This window comes from Nanorana parkeri, unplaced genomic scaffold (genome assembly GCF_000935625.1).
Source record: "Nanorana parkeri isolate BGI_ZX_2015 unplaced genomic scaffold, ASM93562v1 scaffold1038, whole genome shotgun sequence".
Taxonomy (NCBI): Eukaryota; Metazoa; Chordata; class Amphibia; order Anura; family Dicroglossidae; genus Nanorana; species Nanorana parkeri.
The window spans coordinates 83,101-103,082 of record NW_017307306.1 but is presented as its reverse complement, the minus strand read 5'-3'; positions in this window follow the sequence as shown (position 1 = coordinate 103,082).

Genomic DNA, 19,982 nt, shown 5'->3' with positions numbered 1-19,982 from the left:
AAATACCCGATATTGTTTCTATTTGATGCAGCTAATTGGTTGATACTGGTAATCCACCTACAAGGGAGTATTTACAAAAGTAGAGAATGCTCAATTAGCTTAGTTAATACGGTGAAGCTATGTTCACTTGGAATATCCAATTATGTGCAAGAAAAAGCATGTGCAAAGCAAACATTCCCTACGCTTACTAAATCAATACCCTTTGCAGACTGTATTCTGCCTCCGGCATGTAGAAATAATACGTTTATTATAATTATTATTTATTATTTCCATATCAAAATCGGTCACAAGATGAGGCTGAAGAGAAAACATCTCTATGTACAGCAGCATAGACTGTTTTCTTTTAATAAAAAAAACTCCCAACAAAACTTCCCAAGAGAAGAAATCAAGAGCGTTTTGGGAGTTCAGCCCCCATTTTAGGACTGCAGAGAAGAGAATCCACTGCCATACGTAGCATGTGTCTGTAGGAAAGAGCCCAAATCTCTCTTAGGCAGCATCGCTGGAATGGATGGACTTGTTTCTTTCTATATTTGTAAACTGACACTATATTTACATGTTTTATCTACTGATTGTATGTTTCTTTGTTCTTTATCACCAGTTTTACCCCACCCTGTTTTGTTAATAATGCATCAAGATTTCAAGCACGGCTTATTGCAGAATAGGAGGGTTTAGTTGCATGTCGAGCAATACACAGGGCAACGTATAGCAGGGACAGAATAGACGATATATATGAAGTCATGTTTTATTGTTTACCACATAAGCTTGACACGCCTGGGGCTCACCAAATGACTAAGCACCATAGAGTAATGAGCAGAACAAAGCAACAAATACCATTAATATGCATGAAAGGAATATTCCAGAAAAAGTTCTAATATCTACTGTTTAAAATACATAACAGTTGCATGTTTTTTGCCAATTTAAGCATGTATTTCGACAGCTTACTGAATATAAATGCAAACCTTCCTTCCTTTACCCTTTATGGTGACTAGATTGTGATAAGAACATCAATAATTTATTTCCATCTTACATTTATTAAGACTTTTCTCCTTATCTGGAGAATATGCATTTTTGTGGGAGAGAGACAATTAAAACAACTTACATTTGCTACGTCAATTAAATGATATAATGCTAATTTTTCTACAGCCGCGTTTAATTAGCATTCATTTTTATCAGCAGATAGACTTATTATCTGCAATAACAGTGCCATCTAATGCGTGATGAGCACATTACAAATTGATACATTTATGTGTAAAATAGGATAAATTATGAGGTAAATTATGATATAAAGGCTATTAACCTGATTTATAAATGGAAATGCACAAGAGAAGTTGGGCTCTCCAATCCACCTCTATGTATAAGGTAGAGATTAAGTGCAAATTGATAATCCACCATTAAGTCCACCATTAATTGATGCAAAAAAAGTGACAACGTGCCAAGATGTATATAACCATCAGTGATAAGTCCTTCTTATAGCTGTAGTGTGCAAACTCCCGGTGACTGTGAAACACGCCGCACTCACCAGACTTCCATATTCAAAGAGGCATAACAATCCCGGATCGCAATCACGTTGAGCGTTTGCTCCGCCACTCGCAGTAAGAACTTCCTCCTCCACTCTATGCTCTGAGTAAATATACGGGGGTCTCTCTTGTATTTCTATATTGCTCGTATGCTACTTTAAGACTGATAATATACACTTGCAAATCTTTCTTTCGCAGCTATTGACATGGAAACAGAAGTTCAGAGCATGTGACATAGTATATGGACAACCAGATGACAGTTGGCCACCCTTTTCCTGTCATGAAGCAAGAAATAGACCTTTGTGGTCAGAACTGGTCTTAACTGAATATTGATGGGATGAGCTTCTGGAAGTTCCTCAATTCGCTAGTCACATGATGTCACCTCCCATTTTACTGCTTACTAACTGATAATAAAGACATGAATCTGATTGTACAAACTATACGATCATGCACAGAATACGCCCAGAATATGCCTATACCTTATGCATATTCATGACTATAAATTATGTTTGATGTGTTTTTACCAGAAATACTTCCTCTTTGATTCAGCTTATATGAGCTGGGTCATTCTGTTGTATTTTTCTACTGCAGTGCTAAGAATAAAGCACCTATTCTTTTATCGATTTGGACTCACTATCTCATCTCGAAGGTCTTGTTTGAAGACTCTGTAATTTAACTTCTCAGCTCTTTCACTAGAAAGCTTCCGATTCAGGTGTGGTCGTTTACAAAACGTATCCATTCCCCAGAGAGGCTTAGTTGTACTATGGATCATTTAAAGTCACCTGTCCCTTTAAGAAAAAGTATCGGTAATTGGTATCGGCAAGTACGAGGGGATGTACTTGGGCCTGAAAAAGTGGCATCGGGACATCCCTATTAAAAACACTTACAAGATTCCCCAAAACAATTGCTTTTTCAAATAATATTCCAATCCATCACGAACAAGCCAGTCGAATAATCACACAATTAAAATCCTTCCAACTTAGAGTGTCCCAACCTCAGTCTGTGGGAAAATCTTTTGAAGCATTTCATACAAAGACTTTTTCAAGAAAGTGCAGATGTACGGAGGTTACTTGTTACTCTCCTTATATCTCTCCCAAACAGGAAACTGTGACAGAAAGTCTATGTCCATGTGACAGGAAGTCTATACCCATAGCAATTGTAATAATAAAAGTGGCCACCAGAGGCCACTCATGTGGCAGAAAGTCTACATCCATAGCAAATGCAATAGTAAAAGTGACCACTAGATGCCACTCTTGTGACAGGAAGTCTACATCCATTGTAATAAAAGTGGCCACCAGAGGTCACTCATATGACAGGAAGTCTATATCCATAGCAATTTTAAAAACACACGATATTCATGGTCCTACAACACACACACCTACGGCATGGATAGAAGCCTACCCCTCCAAAGGATGGTCTATTACGTTAATGGCTACCTTATCTCTCAATGTAGGAGCTTTCCGGTAAACGACAGTAGGTTTAACTGGTAGGAGATGGCCCAAAATCTTATCCCTCTTAAGAATATTCCAATGATTAGAAACAATCCTCTCCACTTCCCTGTAATGGACGTTGTAATCTGTAATGAATGATACCGGTCTTTCCCCCCTTTTCCTTAGCCCGTCCTCTTTCTACTGGTGTATTTCTATCCATCGTTGTTACTGTTCTATTAGCTTTCTCTATAATTCTACCACTATATCCCTTTTCCATAAATCTCTGCATAATTTGATTGGACTGTTCTTCGTAGTCCTGATCGTGGGTACAATGTCTTCTAATGCGCACCAGCTGACTCTTTGGAATATTATTGACCCATCTGGATGGTGACATCTATGGGTTGGCATGTAACCATTTCTATCGGTACTTTTAAAAAAGTTCTTTGTGCAAATATCACATAAGATCTGGTGCAATTACCTTCAGAAGTCACATGTTGTCACATGATCTCAGTATATATACACCTGTCCTGAAAGGTCCCAGAGTCTGCAAGACCAATGAGCTCTCCAATCAGGTCAGGGACAAAGTTGTGGAGAAGTAAAGATCAGGGTTAGGTTACACAAAAATATCTGAAACTTTGAACATCCCATGATGCACCATTTAATCCATTATTAAAAAATTGAAAGAATATGGCACCACAACAAACCTGCAGACAGAGGGCCGCCCACCAAAACTCACGGACCAGGCAAGGAGGGCATTAATCAGAGAGGCAATAAAGATGAAAAATAACCTGTGAAGTGTATGGCTTAAAGTGGTCCTATGACCAATGGATGGACAGATGCTCCAATGTCTGAGGGAGCTGCAAAGCTCCACCCCGTAGATTGGAGTATCTGTCCATCCAGTGGTCACATGACCACATTAAGCCGTACACTACACTGAGCTGGCCTTCAAGGAAGAGTGACCAGAAAAAAGTAATTGCTTAGAGAAAAAAAATAAGTGTAGCACAGGCAGAGCATTGCTCCTGTAGTATATGCAGATAATTGCTCTCTGAAACACTGCACTGAATTTCTCTGGCTGGACTCTATTGGCTGCAGGTGCAGGATTGTTCTTGGATTGTTTACTGCCATAGCCAAGAAGGAAGCTAACCCCGAACAACAAAGGTGGGGGTTAAAGTGAACGAACACCAATCCTGTTTACTTTGCTGAGCAGTTGTATTGTATCATTGCATTTACAATCCTATTAACTTATCAGTTTCCAGGGCTTATTGCTAGTTTCAATAAAGCCTATTTAAATGTTTTAAACGGAGTGTTGGTGTCACTTGGATCCAGGTGAGGGTGAATCATCACTGGGGTGGAACAGAAGACCCATATTTTACAGGTCTTGCGGGAGTAGCGCTACATATGCAAACATGTTTGCTGTTCGCTAAAAGGCATGTGGGAGACTCCCCAAGGTACTCTGGTCAGATGAAACTAAAATTGAGCTTTTTGGCCTTCAAGGAAAACTCTGTGTGGTGCAAATCCAAGACCTCTCATCACCGGGGAACACCATCCACAGTGAAGCATCGTGGTGGCAGCATCATGCTGTGGGGATGTTTTTCATCTGTAGGGACTGGCAAAACTGGTCATGTTTGAAGGAATAATGCTTTTGCCGGCATTCTGACAGCTCGTATAGATCGAGAGATATCTCTCTCGGATCGTATACTGGCTTTTTTTTTTCTTTCACTTTCAGGAATAGATACATAATGTATCTATTCCTGAAAGAAGAATGTTTCAGTTTTCTAAACGTTGTTGGAACGTTCAAGAAAACCTTTAATTAGTGACAGCTGAATCCTGAACTGCTGCAGGATCAGTGTCACTAACTTATTATCGGCTGTTCTGAAGTTTGAAGCAGCCTGATAATAACCAAAAATGTATTAATTTATCAAGCAATAATAGTGAGATTAATTCACAATGATTGCTTGATATAATTAAATAAATAAAATAAAATGTTTAAGTTTAAAAAAAAATTGTGAAAAGTGTAAAAAAAAAAAATAAGGGACAAATAAATGAATGTATTTATTGCATTTTTTTTTTTAGCTGTGCAGGTTTTGTAAAAAAAATACTACAAATCTAGTTTGTAAGAAAGTATATTACTGACGTGGAAGAATCACAAAGCAAAAAGGTCAAAAGTGTGTCAGTCATTTACGAACAGAAACTAAAAACAAGCTCAGTCATGAAGGGTGTTAAGATTGCTTTACACCAGTGAAGCCCATCCAACTTGAAGAAGGTGGAGCAGCTTTGCCCTAAAGAATGGGCAAAAATTCCAATGGCTAGATGTGCCAAGCTTATAGAGACATACACCAAGAGACTTGCAGCTGTAATTGCTGCAAAAGGTGGCCCTACAAGGTATTGACTTTGGGGGGTGAATAGTTGTGCACACTCAAGTTTACTGTGTTTTTTTTGGTCTTATTTCTTGTATCAGAATAAAAAATATTTTGCATCTTCAAAGTGGTAGGCATGTTGTGTAAATCAAACAATACAAACCCCCCAACCCATCCATTTTAATTCCAGATGGTAATTTAAAAAAAATAGGTCAAATGCCAAGGGAGTGAATACTTTTGCAAGCCTCCATATATGTAGTTATTAGTTTTGGTATCCTTTGATGTGATTAAACCAGTCACAAACCAGTCACATATGCTATATATGCTCAGACACTGACAAACAGCACAATAAAGTGATGTTAGGTAATTATGTTATGATATGTAACTCTGTGCAGCCTGCATGGAGCTGCATTAACACATATTATTGGTTCAGTATGAATGCAGTGTGCTTAGTGCTACCAGTTGTTAGAAAATAAGTTACAATACTAATAATGTTCATAGGGTATTATTCATATAAGGATTATGTATAATTGTGAAGGACGTAAGTGATGATTGATTTTTGTATATATTAATTTGTCAGTTTGGGAATTACTTCTAAAGTCCATGATTTTAGTTAAGTTTTAGAGAGATGTAATACTATCAGGGTTATTCACACAGGAGCCGAAGGATCCAGCCATAGCTTCGGCTGATCCTTCGGCTCTCTTCGGCCATCGGAGCCCTTTGTTTCAGTTGAACCGAAGGGCTGCTGTACGGGCTATTCACAATAGCCCATACAGCAGCCAAAGGCGGCCGAGCGTTATAGCCGTGCCGAAGGTATATGCTTCAGCTCGACCGAGCCAAAGTTACAGGTGAAGCGGGGCGAAGGCTAGCCGTAAGCCCCGCAAATGACAGCTGAGTAGAGACAGCCATGATCTCACGGCTGGCTCTGTCCTGTTCTAATGACATATCAGCATCCCCAAATGATCTGGGGATTCTGAACTGTCATTTAACAATAACAACTGGGTGGAGCCGGCTGTGACGTCATGGCCAGCTCCACCCAATTGTTGTTCATTGGCCGGGACCTGCTAGAAGACTCTAGCAGGTGTCGGCCAATAGGAAACAGTTGGGTGGAGCTAGCTGTCACTGCTTGTTTTTTAATTTATTTTTTACTTTTACTATATGTTTACATTGTAAAAATATTTGTTCAACCTTTTTTTTGTTTTGTTTGTTTGTTTGTTTTTAAAATCTGGTTTTCTATTTTGCTCAGTACCACGGAGGTATCGAGTGGAATAGCTGTGCCGAATGCCGCTCGGCTATTCACTCACTGTCGTTCGGCCCCTATGAGAATAGGGGCAAACAGCAGCGAGTGAGCTTCTGAAGCTTCGGGTCAGCTGATCCAGATGTTGGATCGGCTGAGTCGCAATCTTTCTGCAGTTCGGCACAACCGAACAGAGCATGTTCGGCTGACCGAAGGGTGCCGATGTGCGGCTGACAACAGCCGTACGGAGCCAGAGTGAATAGCCAAACTCACTAATAGTTTGTCTCCCTTCACAAGACATGCATCCAGCTGCTCCTGCAAGGTGATGTGTATGTGTGAGAGCTGAGGCGGTGGTGCTGACAGTGTACCCAGTCCCGTCGCTAGTGCAAGGCAGCACAAGAAATGGAATCCCTATCCCGGCAGATAACAGTGCCTGCCCCATTCTCCCCGCTGCAGCCTCATGGACTTTCAGTGGTTTCTCCCTACAGGCTGTAATCGGCTGCAGCGATCTGTTCGAAGCTAAAGTTAAAGAAAGTTAAATAAATAAAAAGTAAAAATGTAAAGAAATAAAAAAAAGTTAAATTAAAAAATTAAAAATACAAAAAAAGTAAAAAAAAAAAAAAAAAAAAAAAAAAAAAAAAAAGTTAAATAAACTAAAATGAAAGTCCCCAGCCCCTGCGAACACACGCATTTAAAAAAAATGCGTGCCCCTGAGGGCTTACAATCTAAAAGGGAGGGAGAAGTGATACGTGAGGAGGTAGCTGTGCGGGGATGAATTGTTTGAGAACATGATGGTACAGTGGTTAGGTTGAGGTGGGATAATAAAATAAAAGGCTATTCATGGCAGATGGCGTGGTACAGTCTCACAAAGGAAAAAGGGACCGATTTTCACATTCTTGGGCACTTACATTCTGACAAGATGTAGACACACACACACAAACACACTAAACTTTTACAAGAACATATTTATACAATTTTCTCTTTTGAACTTCTTCCACCCTATATCCTCAAGATAAAAGAGTATGATATAAAAAATAATTCTACACCAGCGACCAAATGTTCCCCACATACACTGATACCCTCTGGTGTAGGGGTTGTTTAATCATATGGGTTAATGGTGATCAACTTGATAAATACAGGGTGCCTCAAGTGTGGCCACTGACATATCCAGGACACACTTAAGCAAACCAGAGACAAGTGTCTTTCTTATTGAGGGTCATATGGCGACTTGAGGACTTCCGGAGGGAGTCAATACCTCCCCTCTTGATCAGGGGGTATCAACAACTGTAATGGATAGATTGGATAAAATTACAACTTATTTAGGACAGATTAACTTTCCACAATTATCCGAGGAAGCCCTGAGCGCATTGGAGACAAATATTACTCCAGACGAATTTAAACAAGCAATTGCTTCAGCACAGTCAGGTAAAAGTCCTGGACCTGATGGATTTACGTTGCTGTATTTTAAAAGGTTCCAGGATATATTAAATCAGCATTTTTGCACATATGTGAATTCAATAGGTGAAAACTCTCCAATGCGCCCAGAAGCTTTAATGACACACATAACAGGACTATTTACCCGATGTATGTTGTCCGACGACAGAAGGCTCCAGTGATATTTTTGTCAATAGATGCAGAAAAAGTCTTTGACAGAGTAGACTGGAGCTTTATGTTTGCCGCATTGGCCATATTAGGCCCCGGAACTAGGATGATTCAATGGATCTCAGCGTTATACATCAATCCAACAGCGAGAGTGAAAATCACTCGCGTAATTAAAGCAGAATGGGCATATTTCTCCTTAAGGAAACTTTCCTGGGTAGGGAGAATCGATGCAGTTAAAATGATGACACTTCCAAAAGTACTATTTCTATTCCAGATGTTATCTATTGAGATACCTAAAGTGTTTTTTCAAACACTACAGAGGATTGTAACCATGTACATCTGGCAAAATAGAAAGCCGAGACTTGCGTGGAATACTCTTACATATTGGCCGAAAATGGCACTTTTGGCATAATGCCGAAAGTGCCATTTATCCGCTGATACAGCGGTGCATCCGTGCTTTCTTTTTTCCCCGCTGGACGCTGCTCCGTCTCCCAGCGGGGAGGAGAGAAAGTGACAGCCGGCCAAGCGCTGCGGAAGGAGAGCGCTGTGTTTGTGGGGTTTTTTTGGGGGGAGGGGGGGCCCCCTAAAAAAATCTTGCACCAGGGCCCTTTGTTCCTTAGCTCCGCCACTGCTAAGAGTATACAACAATGTGGGGAACTAGCCCTCCCTTATTTCAAGAAGTATCATCTAGCGGCACAATTAACTTGAATAGCAGATTGGTCGTTTGGAACATCTCAGAAAAGTTGGGTGATATTGGAAACCACAGCTAGTGAAACCTCGTTAGCTGGAGTCATTTGGATCCCTCCTCTAAAGAGACAAATGTCCCCAAATATATTACCACTTACAACTTTAACCATACGGACCTGGGACCGCCTACATCGTAAGTTTAATTGGCCCTATAATTCAATACTCATGCCGTTATTAGGACATGAGTACTTTCTCCCAGGGAAATGGGATTCATCTTTCTTAAACTTGAGTAAATCCCCTAATTTAAAAGTAGGAGATGTCCTACATGGAACTGTATTACTTCCTCTTTCCATGTTGAGGGAACGTTGGGGAGAATTCCCATTGGATCAATGGAAACAAATCAGCAATTACAGCATCTTATTCAAAATATTCCTAAACCGTTGAGAATAGGAAATTAATTAACAGTATTTGAGTATATATTAAGCTTAAAACATGCCACTAAAACATTGCCTGTCCCTTTTCTATAAAGCTCTTAATAAACGCGAAAGGGGGACCCCACCTGTATATTTGGGCAAATGGGAAAAATAATTTACCCGTACACTTACACCTGAAGACAGTAGAAAAATATTAACATTAGCTACTACCTCTTCGATTGATGCCAAAACAATGGAGACTAATTATAAATTATTATCACGGTGGTATAATGTACCAAAGAAACTACAGACAATACATCCAACAAATGATCCTCAATGTTGGCGAGCATATGGATCTATCTGAACTTTTGCTCATATTTGGTGGGATTGCCCAATGATAAAACCATATTGGGTTACTGTAATCAACATTATAAAACAAGTATGCAATATTCAGTTACCTATAGACCCTTGAGTGTGCTTATTCCATCTTACAACAGAACCGATAAGTATTTATAAGAAATCTTCAGTCCCTCATATGTTGAATGCCACCAAATCATTGATTCCAAGATATTGGGATGTAGCCCAAATACCTTCTGTATCTGAGTGGTTCATTAAAATAGATTTAATCAGGTTTGCTAGAAGGGCTGGTTAATACAAAGCAAGATAAATATTCCTTTTTTAAATCCTGGGAAAGGTGATTGGACTTTAAAGCCTCAGATATATTTTGTATGTATAAAGAATAATGTAGATAATAATAAACTATTTCTAATGATTGATATTAATAACTTAATAAGGAACTATAGTAAATTCTATAAGATGGGAATAGAGGGAATTAAATTACTAACAGGACCTTTAGTCACTTAAAAGTGAACATACAAGATAAAGGTAGTATACTAAAATAAATATAGTGAAACTACATAGTGATCAGAGTCTAGGTGTTGGTTGTTTTTTTGTTTGGTTTTCTTTTTTTGTTTGGTTTTTGTTGTTGTTTTTTTCTGTATTCTCTGGGGTTCTCTCTATAATTATATATACTTGATCTGAGTGATACCTTAAGGCTTTTATTGACAGGAGCCCTGTCACGGGAGGGGGAGAGAGAGTGACTATAATTGGGAAAACACTTAAAGGGTTTCTAAAACTCTCAGCTTTTTTGCATATACTGTATCTACTGCTAGCAAGCAGTGGATATATGCAAAAAGTTTTAAAAAATTAAAAACGCTTTAACAGCGGTTTAAACTTACCTGTGTCTTCCCTGTGCGCTCCCGTCCGAAAATGTGAAACTGCACAGGCAGCCGCAAAGCATCTTGGGGCGGGCGCATGCGCAGTTCACATTTTCGGCCAGGACGCGGGGGAAAGACACAAGGTAAGTCTATGGATGCGTGCACCCACATGCAGACACCTTGGGAGAGTACAGCCAGCAAGCTCAGAGGAGTCAGCGCTGGATCGGAGATTAGCCGCAGTGCTAGAGGGAAGGCAGAAAACTAAGGTAAGTGCTTTAATTAAAGTTGGGGTGAGGGGACATTTTTTTTGCCTTTAATGTCACTTTAAGAAGGAGAGGGAATTATTCTCCAGATAAGTAGATTCACAGTTTAAAATGACCAAATAAACTAGTATATATCACGGAAAGACTTAGGGGTTTATTCACAAAGCTGCAGATCCTTCGGCTAGCTTCGGCCCCACGACCCCTTCGGTTCAGTAGAACCGAAGGGGTGCGGTACTGGCTATTAACTATAGCCCGTACAGCTCCCGAACGTGGCCTAGCGGCTCAGTCGAGCCGAACGCATATGCATCGGCTCGGCTGAGCTGTGCTGAGCCGCCGGACAGTAGAAAACTATTGGGAGCAGCTGGCTGTCACTGCTAGCTCCGCACAATCGTTTTCGATTTACTTTTTTTAACTTTTTAAACTATTTTTCTGTTCTGCTCGTTCCCTCTGAGGGCCGAACAGCCGAGCCGAATGCTGCTCAGCGGCATTCGGCTTAGACACACACATGAGGAAGGGATGGGGGAAGGAAAGGGTAAGCAAAGGATAGAAGATCAGGAATAAGTGGGGAGATCACAACAAAATAAATAAATTCACACATTTATATATGAAGGAGAGAGAGAAAGAAGGGAGACTCACCCTTCTCTCCTAATAATTTTTTTTTTTAATATATAAAAGTTGCATAAGGTTTTGGGGGATGATACAAGGAAAGTGGGATAGAGGAAGTAAAAGAGGGAATGGAAAAACAGAGATATGTATTTATTTGTATATGTATGTATAAAGAAAACTTGAATGTTACTTGTTACCATATGTTATGGAAAATGTAATAAAGATTTAATAAGTAAAAAAAAAGTGTTGTAAAAGATGCTGGGAGAGCTAATGGTGGCAAGGAAATGGTGTCTGAGAGAATAGGTAGCCAATTAGAGAGAGGTGAGTTTCCTTCACAAAGGGTAGAGCCTGCAGTCAGGCAAGTGGTGTGTATAAGCCATTGCAAGTCATGGCTACAGTGTCAAGAGGCAGCATTTCAGGAGGTCATCGTGTGACAAGGCCAGTCTAAACCAGACTGACTGTCGGCAGGTGAGAGCTGTGTGTGAAACTCTATAACCCTCTAGTGCGGGGATTCCTGCGTCAGGAACTTGTGTTTATCTGCAGCAGTAATGCCTAATCTGGTGTTTACAAGTGGCAGCTGTCACCTATTCAAGGCAATGATCAGATGATAGCCGATGCATGTAAACGCCTGCATAGCGCATGTAATTGTATGTGATATGATTACATGTGGTTAGAAAACACTCTCCCTGGTTGCCCAATTGATGCACCCAGGGAGAGTGACTGATTCCTAACCAAATGTAATCATATCAAATATCTTTACATGCTGTATGCAGGCATTTACATGCAGCTGCTGTCATATGATCATTAACTTGAATAGGTGATAACAGTCACTTGTAAACATCAGATTAGGCATTCCTGCTGCAGGAAAACGCAAGTTCCTGATGCAGGAATTCCTAATTGCACCTAAAGATACAGGTGTGAATGCAGCCTAATACACTCCCCCCCATACACATAAAAAGAAAAACACACCCCTGCACATATAAAATAATACACTCCCGCCGTACACATAAAAAACACCTACCCCTGCACATGTAAAATAATACACCCCCCATACACATTTAAAAAAATGACCCCCTGCACATATAAAGCACCCTCTCCTGCTTACAGAGTGGGGGCATGATCGATCCCTGGTGCTCTAGTGGTGATTGTCCATCCTTCGACCGAAGCTCAGAACTGATCTCCAGCCGAAAGGATCTCAGTGCCGGGAGGAGCAGCTCTGCTGTCTGCATCCGATAGAGATGCAGACCATGTAGCTGCTCCCACAAGTCAGGTACGCGGTCCGTGACCGCATACCTGACTTGTCACCTGGCTGCAGGCCACATAGTACTGGCTCGCAGGCCTATGAGACTTTGAGACCGCTGCTCTGGTGAGAATTGTTTGTAAAGCTGTATATCCCTTTAGAATGTTGGGCTGTCTGAGAGCTGGGTGTGGCTCATTCCCCTTCCCCGACTAGTAAGACCTGTTCAGTTGGACTCATAACTGTGCTGAAGAGGAGATGTGTTACATTTGTGTCATCATTTATGCTGAAGAGAAGCCCTTTTTTGTTAAAGATGTATTTATGTTGGTCAATAAATGGAACCTTATTTGAAATTTGCAATGGTCTTAGTGTTTCTGAAACAGCCTGAATATCTTACAATGCAATGCAGATTGTGCCTCTGCAGACATTTTTCTACTTGTATTGCTATGGTACGGATTTTTTCTCCACAGACATGTTTCTGGTTACCTTGTTACAATAGTAATTGTGTTTTTTAAAATAGGTTTTTACTTGTGTTGGAGTATCCTCTGAGTTTTCACTCCTCCAGCCATGACAGCTCCATGCAGCCATTGGGCTACTGGTAATGATGCAAACCTGTACATGTGCTGTGGCGTTGCAATATCATATCACTCTGCTCAATTCTTCAGCATGTTACAGATGTAGAGAGCGTGCACTTCTGCGCATGGACCACAGTCAGTTTCCAAAAAAAAGAAGCAAACAGCTTATGGATTTTTTTTACAGAAGAGACATACAAAGTCTCTGCTAAAACTCTACCTACAAACATGTCTGTGAAGATTCTTATTTATCCAGGTCATGGTACAGTTAGGCCTCGTTCACACCAGATGCAGTGCACAGATGCGGCCACACGGGATCGCAAGGCGCATTATGCCTGCGGTCCTGTGGGAACAAAATAGTGCTTGCAGCATTTTGTTCGCACTGGACCGGACCGGAATGATTAGTCACTGTGATTTTGGGGAGCTCAAAGAGCACTCACACAGATGGTTTTGCATAAAACAAAAGCTTTTATTTTCCTCTTGCAGGGCAGCCAAAAACTGGAAACGCAAAATACATGCTTATCAGTAAACTCAAAGTAAAAGTCCAAATCTTCGGCACAGATAACAAAACATAAAGGTGTCTCACCAACTTGTTGTACAAAAGTCCCAAACCTGGGGAAATCCCTTCCCAGGAATATTAGTCTTGAAGCACAGCAACACAGTAATCTAGCAAGTCTCTCACATTAGCCACAGCTAATCACTTTCTCATCAACTCCAACACTCCTCTCTGGGAGTTGCAGACCTTTTAAACCCCTTCCTGTGGTGGGAAGGTTAACCCTCTGGTGGCCCTTAAAGGGACCACAACCCAAACAGCGGTGATATATACCTGCCTTCCAGGACCCAACCTTGTCCTCTACATCACATTCAAATGAACTTGTTCTGTAATGAGGAAGATAGTCCTCATTACAGAACAAGAAGCTATAACTCATCTTTAACATTACAGAACAAGTCCAGTTGAAATGGATTAACTAGTACTAGCTTTACCTACCAACATTTATGTTCAACTTGAGTTCACAAACAGAATGCCTCATTCATAGTATTTATTAGACATGTGCACTGGCCAACAATTAGTTTTGTCTCTATTCAGATTTGCGTTATTTCGTTTTTTGGGATTTGGGTTCGAAATTGAATTTGTTTCAGGATGCGGAAAAATTTGTTAGCTGTAGTCTGGTTGAACGTTCGTTTCGTGTTCGTTACGTTAGTTCGTTCGTTGCAGCAAAGTGACATATTTTTTTTTTCACAGTCAGCAGAAGAGGGGGGGGGGGGGCGTGGGGTTCCCCCCCAATTCATGCCAGACCCTTTAAGTCTGGTAGGAATGTTAGGAGAGACACCCCCCAAGTAAAAAAAAAAGTGCGTGGGTTTCCCCCCAAAATCCATACCAGGCCCTTTAGATCTGGTAGGTATTTTGAGGGGGAACCCCAGCCCCCAAAAATGGGGGGGGGGGGAAACGGGGGGCCCCCCCTAACATTTCTACCAGACCCTTGATCCGAGCACTGGCCCAGCAGGGCAGGAAAGGGGGGGCGATCAAGCGCCCCCCCATCCCTGCACCTTACCAGGCCACGTGCCCTCGGCATTGGGAGGGGTGTCCCCATGCCGATGGGGACAAGGGACTCTTCCCCACAACCCTGACCCGGTGGTTGTGGGGGGTCGGCGGGCAAGGAGGCTTATTTGCATCGGGGTACCCCTTAAATTAAGGGGCACCCAGATGCCTCCCCCCCTTGTGAATGGGGGGGGGTCCCTCCTAACATTCCTACCAGATCTAAAGGGTCTGGTATGAATTGGGGGGGAACCTCGCACATGTCTAGTATTTATTAAAGTATTCTTTTGGGAGCGAAATGTCAAAGGTGATGAAAATAACGATGTATTTAATGAGGGACAAAACCAGTGTTTTCGAACTGATGGTGGCTTTACAATATGTACAGTACAGACTGATGATACTAACATACTTCTGATGCTCTGTGTACACAGAGTTATTATAATGTTAGAGTTATTATGTTTAAGCAAATTCTAAGCCACAAAAGAATGAATATATAATTATCCTGCCTAAATAGACCCCACATAACATGAAATAATAGTCAATGCCTATCAGACAAGCTTTGCAAAACTGCTATTGATATTTTCAAGGTTTTTTTTTAACTTCCTAACTTGTATACTTATTCAGTGCTGTTATGATGGGAAAATTCAGCAATAGAATAATAATTATGAACAGAGTACTGAAGGTGACAAACAATAGGTGCTTTACCATATCAGTTTGTTCGGATTGAAAAGCACCAATGCAAGAGGTCATTAATCCTGAGTCACTACATTGTTTCCGAACTTACTTGTCACCAGATATAATATGTCCAACTTAAAAACTATTTTGATATGACAGCAATATTTACCTGTGTTAATTCATTTAACAATTTCAGGAAAGATCGTTTCTGCCTAACTAACTTGGTAACTTTTTATGAGGGGCAGTAGAGATATGGACGGAGGTAAGCCGGTAGATGTGGTATATCTGGATTTCTCAAAGGCTTTTGATACGGTACCACACAAACGCTTGCTACACAAGCTGAGAGCTATGGGCATAGATGAGGTGGTGTGTACGTGGATAGAGAACTGGCTACGGGAACGTGTCCAGAGGGTATCTGTAAATGGCACCTTTTCAGACTGGGCTAGTGTAATGAGCGGTGTGCCTCAGGGTTCTGTGCTGGGTCCCATATTGTTCAACTTATTTATTAATTACATCGGGGAGGGTGTTAACAGCGATATTTCCGTGTTTGCGGATGACACCAAAATTGGGAGGGTAATAGACACGGACTTAGACATTATAACATTACAGGAGGACCTGGATAAAATAGGGGAGTGGGCATTAATGTGGCAGATGAGGTTTAATGTCGATAAATGCAAAGTAATGCACTTTGGAATTAAAAATAAACAGCTATCACAAGCCCATAAGTGCAAGATACAGCAATGTGTTGATTGTGCTATAAAAAAAGTCTATCTATATTTGTCTATATTTTTCTGCAACATTGCCCTTGTGCTTACCAACTGCTGCTAGCTCTCTATTACCACCACTACTACAAAAAAAAACGGCTTCACTGACTGTATAACAATGCTCTATTACAGAAATATTGTATAGTTAGGGATATGCATCCCCTTTAGGAAATTTACTTTTCCACCACTTTTATTACCTTGCTTCATTTTCAAATGTGTTCCAAAATAATAAATAGGTTCCTTCACCTCTAACAACCCTTTTGTGTCCAAGCTCTCTATCTAGAGTCCTGCAAACCATTCCAAAAATATATATTAGCAATGCCTAAAAAGCAAAAGTACTTTTTCCCTGAGTATTTTCATTATCTTCAACATTTTCTGGATACATTTTAAATTTAGAAAAAGTTGTGAATGTTGGGGAACTGAAAATGAGTCTTAGCCAGTACCCTTTTGCTGGTTTACCAATTTGTTGGGCAGATATTTAATAGTGGAGCAGGTTTTGGGTCTGATTTGGTGGTGGAGTGAATTTTAATTGATTCGTTCATCTCTACTCTCTAAAGGTTATTACAATTCACAATTTTATGGGAGACTTTAATTATCCTAACATTGACTAAATATATGGAACTGCTCACTCAACTTGAACCAATTGCAGGACAATTTCATGTATCAAATGCCCTGTTAGATCTAATAATTTAAAACAATGCACAGATGGTTGCTGACCTAGAAACTAGGGACAACTTGGGTAATAGTTATGACAGGGTGATAACATTTGCGGAAAGTCACAGAAAAGAGAGGCATGTCGGTATGACAAAAACTCTTAAAATGATTCTTAATAGTTCCTTAACGATTAAAAAAACTGTAGCTTATTTGTATAATACTCAAATTTTAGATCCTCAAATGATCTTGGATTTGTGCTGATGGTGTCCTTGCTTCTGGAGGGTGGCTACCTTTGTTCCCCATGGTCCCTGTGTGTGTTTTAAAGTAGCTACTTCTCCAAGCTCCCTTCCATGATGGACGATAATCTCATATTTAATTTACTAATTTTTATTAAGATTGTAGTCTATCACGAGAGCGAGCTTGGAGTGGTGGCTACATTACAACAAACACCGGCCTAATCTTGAGTATGAGGTTCGGTTTTAGGCATGAACTTGAGAAAGTGCAGAGAAGGGCAACAAAGTTAGTGAGGAGGTTGGAGGATCTAAGCTATGAGGCTAGATTACATAAACTGAACATATTCACTCTGAAAAAGAGGCATTTCAGAGGGGATATGATTTTAATCTGCAAATTGAATTAAATGGGGATGGAATAATCGGTAAGAAATTGTTTGCTCTAAGGCCCCTAACAAAGACAAGATGCCACCACCTGAAATTGTAGGAAAATAGGTTTAATCTCAAACTGTGTAAGGAATTCTTTACTGTTAGAGCAGATAGTGGTATCAGCTAGGAGTATAGATACATTAACAAAATGTCTAAATGTCTATGTCAGGGAATATAATGTACAGGGGTAAGGGAACTCCTCCTGACTCCTAGACACACACACACACACCTTGAACTGGATGGACCTGTGTCTTTATTCATCCATAACAACTATCTAACTCTGTACTCCTTAGTAGACATGTGAACAGCATAAACGTTTGTTTCGGATGAAACTAATGAAAAAGGAAAATCATTTTCATTTGTTTGGTTTGATGAAACAAATAATTTTGCTGATTCAGATTTGGGGTCAACGAACCTCCGAATACGAAAGTGCACATTTAAAAATCAGAATGCGCAGCAGCCATATTGCCCACGCATACTGCCGGCACGTACATTGCCAACGCAATATTGCCGGCGCGTTCTTAGAGCTGGGCCCATGATGCATATGCACATATGGGCTCTGCCATCTTAAACGCAGCAAGATGGCAGTGCCCATACAAAGCAAATTAATATATGTTCAAACATAGTTTTTCGTATATTCGAGCATATAATAATTTATTTCAGATTCGGACGAACTGCCGAATCAATGGAATTTTGTGATTCAGCAAATTCGTCCAAATCCGAATGCACATGCCTACTCCTTAGTAAAAGCATACTATAAAGATAGTATAAGGATACGGCGATATAGTTATGTAACCCAAAATCAAAGGTTCCACTTGCTATTTAGGAAGGCATTTGTAGAATTCAGCATTAGACTGAAAAAACTTCATATTAGTAAATATGGATGAGCAGAGTGATATCGGCTAAATTTATTTAAAGGGGGGGGGTTTGAAGGGGAAGGAAGGGAAAGGTTAAGATTAGTTTAGTTAACCTCCTCTTTTTATGTGTGTACAGTGATTTTACATTTAATTACATTTTTTGCTGTGCGTTTTTTCTCTTTCTGTGGAAAAAAAACCTGTAAAATATGAGACTACTTTAATTTTGTGTTTCCCACTGACGCCAATGCAATAGTATCCTGATTTTTGCCTAAGTTTTGGGGATAATAGAACGCCTCATCCCAACTCCTCACTCATCTGAAATAATAGATTATGTTTTAAAATTAATTGTTTTCATATACATGTTCAGTTAAATATATACTATATATTTCAATAAAATGTTTACTTACAGTATATACGGTAAGTAACAATTTATATTTTCTTCTTTGTCAGAGTTAGTTTGACCTTCAAGATAGTGCAGTTAAACTGAATTCTAGAAAAAGTGTCCATCATTAGCATTAGTGGGATTGAAATGATTAAAGCAATATAATATGTGTGGACTAGAGGGAGACACAAATGACCAATGATACTGATGAGGTATGCTGATGATGTAAATACAATTTTTTTATATATTTCTTGATAAATGCTGTGTGACGTTTGTAAACTCTTTGCGTATTGGGAAAGCAAAGTGTAATGTGTGAGCATGGTTACAGTGCAGGCATGAATAGGAAGGCCACAGTTAAGGGTTCAATCAATAGAAAGTATAGGAAAAATAAATCTTTTTTTTTTGTTTCAGCTTTTTTGAAAAAACTGTCACAGATTATTCACTGTAATCTTTTTGAGACGTTTTTTCTGATACTGTGTTATATATTTCCAATGAAGTTGTAATGCCGTATTATATTCACTAATCGAAGCTGATTTTATCCATCTACTATCATCTATTATTACTTAATCTTAATCGAAGCTGATTTTATCTATTTATTATTATTCAATTTTACTATTTATTCTTTGTCATCTAAGTTCATCACGATTATTCACTTACGTTTGAATGTCATTTATATCTATTAGCCATAGGCTACACTTTATGTTGTTCACATAGTGATACAAACCATCTTTTTCGTTTACTTTTTATGACTGTTTCGAATACACATAATTTATACATTGATATCCACTGATCACTTAACCCAATCTGTGAATATTTACACATATTTTGTTGACTTTATCTCTAGCGCTGTGTTTCAAGTACTCAATCAATAGAAAGTGCTAAGTAAAGAAATATAGAATAGTAAATGTAATTTGCTTGGTACAGGGCTAATGTACTGTGAATGGAAGGTGCGCAGCAAAAGTTAATTGGGAAAGAATGGTAAGAGCACAGCACAAAGGGTCAGTGTACAGCAAAGGCAAAATGGACAATAAATAGTTGTAGCGCTCACCCCCGAAGGAGCCACTAAAATAACCCGGGTATTTCTGTTCCTAAGCTAGAATTTACCACCCAAAAAGGATCCACATCACAACAACACACCTTCTGAAGTTTTGTAATAGCTTTACTAAGTAAATGGCATCTCCTAATTGACCAGCAAATGAGTGAAATACAATAACAAGAAGAAACAACATTCAGCAATATACACTTGGTATTCAGACTCTGTAGCCGTGGCTATCTGTAAACTGAAATATACAGTACTGAGCTGCCTAAATTGCTAT